The sequence below is a fragment of the Prunus avium genome, chromosome 6, assembly GCF_965620075.1.
Source record: "Prunus avium chromosome 6, drPruAviu1.hap1.1, whole genome shotgun sequence".
Taxonomy (NCBI): domain Eukaryota; kingdom Viridiplantae; phylum Streptophyta; class Magnoliopsida; order Rosales; family Rosaceae; genus Prunus; species Prunus avium.
The window spans coordinates 20,428,146-20,436,801 of NC_142289.1; positions in this window are offsets into that span (position 1 = coordinate 20,428,146).

The following is an 8,656-nucleotide window of genomic DNA, read 5'->3' on the forward strand; positions in this document are numbered from 1 at the left end:
TCCATACTTCTAGCGATTGGATTTCACTCAAAACTCACCAAATGACTCCTCCCACCATATTACGATGTTGCCCAAGTTTGGGGCTCGATCCGAAATCAATAGGTGTTCCAAATTGGACAATTCAAGTTCAACGGCAGTTCGTTCCTAATTGGAGTGGTTGGTGTATTCCATACTTCTAGCGATTGGATTTCACTCAAAACTCACCAAATAACTCCTCCCACCATATTATGATGGTGCACAAGTTTTGGGCTCGATCCGAAATCAATAGGTGTTTCAAATTGGACAATTCAAGTTCAATGGCAGTTCGTTCCTAATTGGAGTGGTTGGTTTATTCCATACTTCTAGCGATTGGATTTCACTCAAAACTCACCAAATGACTCCTCCCACCATATTATGATGTTGCCCAAGTTTTGGGCTCGATCCGAAATCAATAGGTGTGAAAAATTGGTCAATTCAATTTCTACTGCATTTCGTTCTTAATTGGAGTGGTTGGTGTATTCCATACTTCTAGCGATTGGATTTCACTCAAAACTCACCAAATGACTCCTCCCACCATATTATGATGTTGCCCAATTTTGGGCTCGATCCGAAATCAGTAGGTGTGAGAAATTGGACAATTCAAGTTCAACGACAGTTCGTTCCTAATTGGAGTGGTTGGTGTATTCCATACTTCTAGCGGTTGGATTTCACTCAAAACTCCCCAAATGACTCCTCCCGCCATATTATGGTGTTGCCCAAGTTTGGGGCTCGATCCGAAATCAATAGGTGTTCCAAATTGGACAATTCAAGTTCAACGGCAATTCGTAAATTGGAGTGGTTGGTGTATTCCATACTTCTAGCGATTGTATTTCACTCAAAACTCACCAAATGACTCCTCCCACCATGTTATGATGGTGCACAAGTTTTGGGCTCGATCCGAAATCAATAGGTGTTCCAAATTGGACAATTCAAGTTCAACGGCAGTTCGTTCCTAATTGGAGTGGTTGGTGTATTCCATACTTCTAGCGATTGGATTTCACTCAAAACTCACCAAATGACTCCTCGCACCATATTATGATGTTGCCCAAGTTTGGGGCTCGATCCGAAATCAATAGGTGTGAGAAATTGGACAATTCAAGTTCAACGGCAGTTCGTTCCTAATTGGAGTGGTTGGTGTATTCCACACTTCTAGCGATTGTATTTCACTCAAAACTCACCAAAGGACTCCTCCCACCATATTATGATGTTGCCCAAGTTTTGGGCTCGATCCGAAATCAATAGGTGTGAGAAATTGGTGAATTCAATTTCAACGGCATTTCGTTCCTAATTGGAGTGGTTGGTGTATTCCATACTTCTAGCGATTGGATTTCACTCAAAACAAACCAAATGACTCCCCCCACCATATTATGCTGTTGCCCAAGATTTGGGCTTGATCCGAAATCAATAGGTGTTCCAAATTGGACAATTCAAGTTCAACGGCAGTTCGTTCCTAAATGGAGTGGTTGGTGTATTCTATACTTCTAGCGATTGGATTTCACTCAAAACTCACCAAATGACTCCTCCCACCATATTATGATGTTGCCCAAGTTTTGGGCTCGATCCGAAATCAATAGGTGTGAGAAATTGGCCAATTCAATTTCAACGGCATTTCGTTCCTAATTGGAGTGGTTGGTGTATTCCATACTTCTAGCGATTGGATTTCACTCAAAACTGTCCAAATGACTCCTCCCACCATATTATGATGTTGCCCAAGTTTTGGGCTCGATCCGAAATCAATAGGTGTGAGAAATTGGTCAATTCAATTTCAACGGCAGTTTGTTCCTAATTGGAGTGGTTGGTGTATTCCATACTTCTAGCGATTGGATTTCACTCAAAACTCACCAAATGACTGCTCCCACCATATTATGATGTTGCCCAAGTTTTGGGCTCGATCCGAAATCAATAGTTGTGAGAAATTGGTCAATTCAATTTCAACGGCATTTCGTTCCTAATTGGAGTGGTTGGTGTATTCCATACTTCTAGCGATTGGATTTCACTCAAAATTCACCGAATGACTCCTCCCACCATATTATGATGGTGCACAAGTTTTGGGCTCGATCCGAAATCAATAGGTTTTCCAAATTGGACAATTCAAGTTCAATGGCAGTTCGTTCCTAATTGGAGTGGTTGGTGTATTCCATACATCTAGCGATTGGATTTCACTCAAAACTCACCAAATGACTCCTCCCACCATATTATGATGTTGCCCAAGTTTTGGGCTCGATCCGAAATCAATAGGTGTGAGAAATTGGACAATTCAAGTTCAACGGCAGTTCGTTCCTAATTGGAGTGGTTGATGTGTTCCATACTTCTAGCGATTGGATTTCACTCAAAACTCACCAAATGACTCCTCCCACCATATTATGAAGTTGCCCAAGTTTTGGGCTCGATCCAAAATCAATAGGTGCTCCAAATTGGACAATTCAAGTTCAACGGCAGTTTGTTCCTAATTGGAGTGGTTGGTGGCGATTGGATTTCACTCAAAACTCACCAAATGACTCCTCCCACCATATTATGATGTTGCCCAAGTTTTGGGCTCGATCCGAAATCAACAGGCGTGAGAAATTCTACAATTTAAGTACAACGGCAGTTCGTTCCTAATTGGAGTGGTTGGTGTACTCCATACTTCTATCGATTGGATTTCACTCAAAACTCAAGAAATGACTCCTCCCACCATATTATAATGTTGCCCAAGTTTTGGGCTCGATCCGAAATCAATAGGTGTTCCAAATTGACAATTCAAGTTCAACGGCAGTTCGTTCCTAATTGGAGTGGTTGGTGTATTCCATACTTCTAGCGATTGGATTTCACTCAAAACTCACCAAATGACTCCTCCCACCATATTATGATGTTGCCCAAGTTTTGGGCTCGATCCGAAATCAATAGGTGTGAGAAATTGGTCAATTCAATTTCAACGGCATTTCGTTCCTAATTGGAGTGGTTGGTGTATTCCATACTTCTAGCGATTGGATTTCACTCAAAACTGTCCAAATGACTCCTCCCACCATATTATGATGTTGCCCAAGTTTTGGGCTCGATCCGAAATCAATAGGTGTTCCAAATTGGACAATTCAAGTTCAACGACAGTTTGTTCCTAATTGGAGTGGTTGGTGTATTCCATACTTCTATCGATTGGATTTCACTCAAAACTCACCAAATGACTCCTCCCACCATATTATGATGTTGCCCAAGTTTTGGGCTCGATCCAAAATCAATAGGTGCTCCAAATTGGACAATTCAAGGTCAACGGTAGTTCGTTCCTAATTGGAGTGGTTGGTGTATTCCATACTTCTAGCGATTGGATTTCACTCAGAACTCACCAAATGACTCCTCCCACCATATTACGATGCTGCCCAAGTTTTGGACTCGATCCGAAATCAATAGGTGTTCGAAATTGGACAATTCAAGTTCAACGGCAGTTTGTTCCTAATTGGAGTGGTTGGTGGCGATTGGATTTCACTCAAAACTCACCAAATGACTCCTCCCACCATATTATGATGTTGCCCAAGTTTTGGGCTCGATCCGAAATCAATAGGTGTGAGAAATTGGACAATTCAAGTTCAACGGCAGTTCGTTCCTAATTGGAGTGGTTGGTGTATTCCATACTTCTATTTATTGGATTTCACTCAAAACTCACCAAATGACTTCTCCCACCATTTTATGATGTTGCCCAGGTTCGGGGCTCGATCCGAAATCAATAGGTGTGAGAAATTGGACAATTCAAGTTCAACGGCAGATTGTTCCTAATTGGAGTGGTTGGTGTATTCCATACTTCTAGAATTGGATTTCACTCAAAACTCACCAATTGACTCCTCCCACCATGTTATGATGTTGCCCAAGTTTTGGGCTCGATCCGAAATCAATAGGTCGTCCAAATTGGACAATTCAAGTTCAACGGCAGTTCGTTCCTACTTGATGTGTTTGGTGTATTCCATACTTCTAGCGATTGGATTTCAGTCAAAACAAACCAAATGGCTCCTCCCACCATATTATGATGTTGCCCAAGATTTGGGCTTGATCCGAAATCAATAGGTGTTCCAAATTGGACAATTCAAGTTCCACGGCAGTTCGTTCCTAATTGCAGTGGTTGGTGTATTCCATACTTCAAGCGATTGGATTTCTCTCTAAACTCACCAAATGACTCCTCCCACCATATTATGATGTTGCCCAAGTTTGGGGCTCGATCCGAAATCAATAGGTGTGAGAAATTGGACAATTCAAGTTCAACGGCAGTTCGTTCCTAATTGGAGTGGTTGGTGTATTCCATACTTCTATTTATTGGATTTCACTCAAAACTCACCAAATGACTTCTCCCACCATTTTATGATGTTGCCCAGGTTCGGGGCTCGATCCGAAATCAATAGGTGTGAGAAATTGGACAATTCAAGTTCAACGGCAGATTGTTCCTAATTGGAGTGGTTGGTGTATTCCATACTTCTAGAATTGGATTTCACTCAAAACTCACCAATTGACTCCTCCCACCATGTTATGATGTTGCCCAAGTTTTGGGCTCGATCCGAAATCAATAGGTCGTCCAAATTGGACAATTCAAGTTCAACGGCAGTTCGTTCCTACTTGATGTGTTTGGTGTATTCCATACTTCTAGCGATTGGATTTCACTCAAAACTAACCAAATGACTCCTCCCGCCATATTATGATGTTGCCCAAGTTTTGGGCTCGATCCGAAATCAATAGGTGTGAGAAATTGGAGAATTCAAGTTCAACGACAGATCGTTCCTAATTGGAGTGGTTGGTGTATTCCATACTTCAAGCGATTGGATTTCTCTCTAAACTCACCAAATGACTCCTCCCACCATATTATGATGTTGCCCAAGTTTGGGGCTCGATCCGAAATCAATAGGTGTGAGAAATTGGACAATTCAAGTTCAACGGCAGTTCGTTCCTAATTGGAGTGGTTGGTGTATTCCATACTTCTATTTATTGGATTTCACTCAAAACTCACCAAATGACTTCTCCCACCATTTTATGATGTTGCCCAGGTTCGGGGCTCGATCTGAAATCAATAGGTGTGAGAAATTGGACAATTCAAGTTCAACGGCAGATTGTTCCTAATTGGAGTGGTTGGTGTATTCCATACTTCTAGAATTGGATTTCACTCAAAACTCACCAATTGACTCCTCCCACCATGTTATGATGTTGCCCAAGTTTTGGGCTCGATCCGAAATCAATAGGTCGTCCAAATTGGACAATTCAAGTTCAACGGCAGTTCGTTCCTACTTGATGTGTTTGGTGTATTCCATACTTCTAGCGATTGGATTTCACTCAAAACTAACCAAATGACTCCTCCCGCCATATTATGATGTTGCCCAAGTTTTGGGCTCGATCCGAAATCAATAGGTGTGAGAAATTGGAGAATTCAAGTTCAACGACAGATCGTTCCTAATTGGAGTGGTTGGTGTATTCCATACTTCTAGAATTGGATTTCACTCAAAACTCACCAATTGACCCCTCCCACCATATTATGATGTTGCCCAAGTTTTGGGCTCGATCCGAAATCAATAGGTCGTCCAAATTGGACAATTCAAGTTCAACGGCAGTTCGTTCCTACTTGGGGTGGTTGGTGTATTCCATACTTCTAGCGATTGGATTTCACTCAAAAGTAACCAAATGACTCCTCCCGCCATATTATGATGTTGCCCAAGTTTTGGGCTCGATCCGAAATCAATAGGTGTGAGAAATTGGAGAATTCAAGTTCAACGGCAGTTCGTTCCTAATTGGAGTGGTTGGTGTATTCCATACTTCTAGCGATTGGATTTCACCCAAAACTCACCAAATGACTCCTCCCACCATATTATGATGTTGCCCAAGTTTTGGGCTCGATCCGAAATCAATAGGTGTTCCAAATTGGACAATTCAAGTTCAACGGCAGTTCGTTCCTAATTGCAGTGGTTGGTGTATTCCATACTTCAAGCGATTGGATTTCTCTCTAAACTCACCAAATGACTCCTCCCACCATATTATGATGTTGCCCAAGTTTGGGGCTCGATCCGAACTCAATAGGTGTGAGAAATTGGACAATTCAAGTTCAACGGCAGTTCGTTAATAATTGGAGTGGTTGGTGTATTCCATACTTCTATCTATTGGATTTCACTCAAAATTCACCAAATGACTTCTCCCACCATATTATGATGTTGCCCAAGTTTTGGGCTCGATCCGAAATCAATAGGTGTTCCAAATTGGACAATTCAAGTACAACGGTAGTTCGTTCCTAACTGGAGTGGTTGGTGTATTCCATACTTCTAGAGATTGGATTTCACTCAAAACTCACCAAATGACTCCTCCCACCATATTATCATGTTGCCCAAGTTTTGGGCTCGATCCGAAATCAATAGTTGTGAGAAATTGGTCAATTCAACTTCAACGGAAGTTCGTTCCTAATTGGAGTGGTTGGTGTTTTCCATACTTCTTGCGATTGGATTTCACTCAAAACTCACCAAATGACTCCTCCCACCATATTATGACGTTGCCCAAGTTTTGGGCTCGATCCGAAATCAATAGGTGTTCCAAATTGGACAATTCAAGTTCAACGGCAGTTCGTTCCTAATTGGAGTGGTTGGTGTATTCCATACTTCTAGGGATTGGATTTCACTCAAAACTCACCAATTGACTCCTCCCACCATATTATGATGTTGCCCAAGTTTTGGGCTCGACCCGAAATCAATAGTTGTGAGAAATTGGACAATTCAAGTTCAACGGAAGTTCGTTCCTAATTGGAGTGGTTGGTGTATTCCATACTTCTTGCGATTGGATTTCACTCAAAACTCACCAAATGACTCCTCCCACCATATTATGATGTTGCCCAAGTTTTGGGCTCGATCCGAAATCAATAGGTGTGAGAAATTGGATAATTCAAGTTCAACGGAAGTTCGTTCTTAATTGGAGTGGTTGGTGTATTCCATACTTCTTGCGATTGGATTTCACTCAAAACTCCCCAAATGACTCCTCCCACCATATTATGATGTTGCCCAAGTTTTGGGCTCGATCCGAAATCAATAGGTGTTCCAAATTGGACAATTCAAATTCAACGGCAGTTCGTTCCCAATTGCAGTGGTTGGTGTATTCCATACTTCAAGCGATTGGATTTCACTCAAAACTCACCAAATGACTCCTCCCACCATATTATAATGTTGCCCAAGTTTTGGGCTCGATCCGAAATCAATAGGTCTTCCAAATTTGACAATTAGAGTTCAACGGCAGTTCGTTCCTAATTGGAGTGGTTGGTGTATTCCATACTTCTAGCGATTGGATTTCACTCAAAACTAACCAAACGACTCGTCCCACCATATTATGATGTTGCCCAAGTTTTGGCCTCGATACCAAATCAATAGGTGTGAGAAATTGGACAATTCAAGTTCAACGGCAGTTCGTTCCAAATAGGAGTAGTTGGTGTATTCCATACTTCTAGAGATTGGATTTCACTCAAAACTAACCAATTGACTCCTCCCACCATATTATGATGTTTCCCAAGTTTTGGGCTCGATCCGAAATCAATAGGTGTTCCAAATTGGACAATTCAAGTTCAACGGCAGTTCGTTCCTAATTGGAGTGGTTGCTGTATTCCATACTTCTAGAATTGGATTTCACTCAAAACTCACCAATTGACCCCTCCCACCATATTATGATGTTGCCGAAGTTTTGGGCTCGATCCGAAATCAATAGGTCGTCCAAATTGGACAATTCAAGTTCAACGGCAGTTCATTCCTACTTGGGGTGGTTAGTGTATTCCATACTTCTAGCGATTGGATTTCTCTCTAAACTCACCAAATGACTCCTCCCACCATATTATGATGTTGCCCAAGTTTGGGGCTCGATCCGAAATCAATAGGTGTGAGAAATTGGACAATTCAAGTTCAACGGCAGTTCGTTCCTAATTGGAGTGGTTGGTGTATTCCATACTTCTATCTATTGGATTTCACTCAAAACTCACCAAATGAGTTCTCCCACCATATTATGATGTTGCCCAAGTTTTGGGCTCGATCAGAAATCAATAGGTGTTCCAAATTGGACAATTCATGTACAACGGCAGTTCGTTCCTAACGGGAGTGGTTGGTGTATTCCATACTTCTAGAGATTGGATTTCACTCAAAATTCACCAAATGACTCCTCCCACCATATTATGATGTTGCCCAAGTTTTGGGCTCGATCCGAAATCAATAGGTGTGAGAAATTGGTCAATTCAAGTTCAACGGAAGTTCGTTCCTAATTGGAGTGGTTGGTGTATTCCATACTTCTTGCGATTGGATTTCACTCAAAACTCACCAAATGACTCCTCCCACCATATTATGATGTTGCCCAAGTTTTGGGCTCTATCCGAAATCAATAGGTGTTCCAAATTGGACAATTCAAGTTCAACGGCAGTTCGTTCCAAATTGGAGTGGTTGGTGTATTCCATACTTCTAGCGATTGGATTTCACTCAAAACTCACCAAATTACTCATCCCACCATATTATGACGTTGCCCAAGTTTTGGGCTCGATACGAAATCAATAGGTGTTCCAAATTGGACAATTCAAGTTCAACGGCAGTTCGTTCCTAATTGCAGTTGTTGGTGTATTCCATACTTCTAGCGATTGGGTTTCTCTCTAAACTCACCAAATGACTCCTCCCACCATATTATG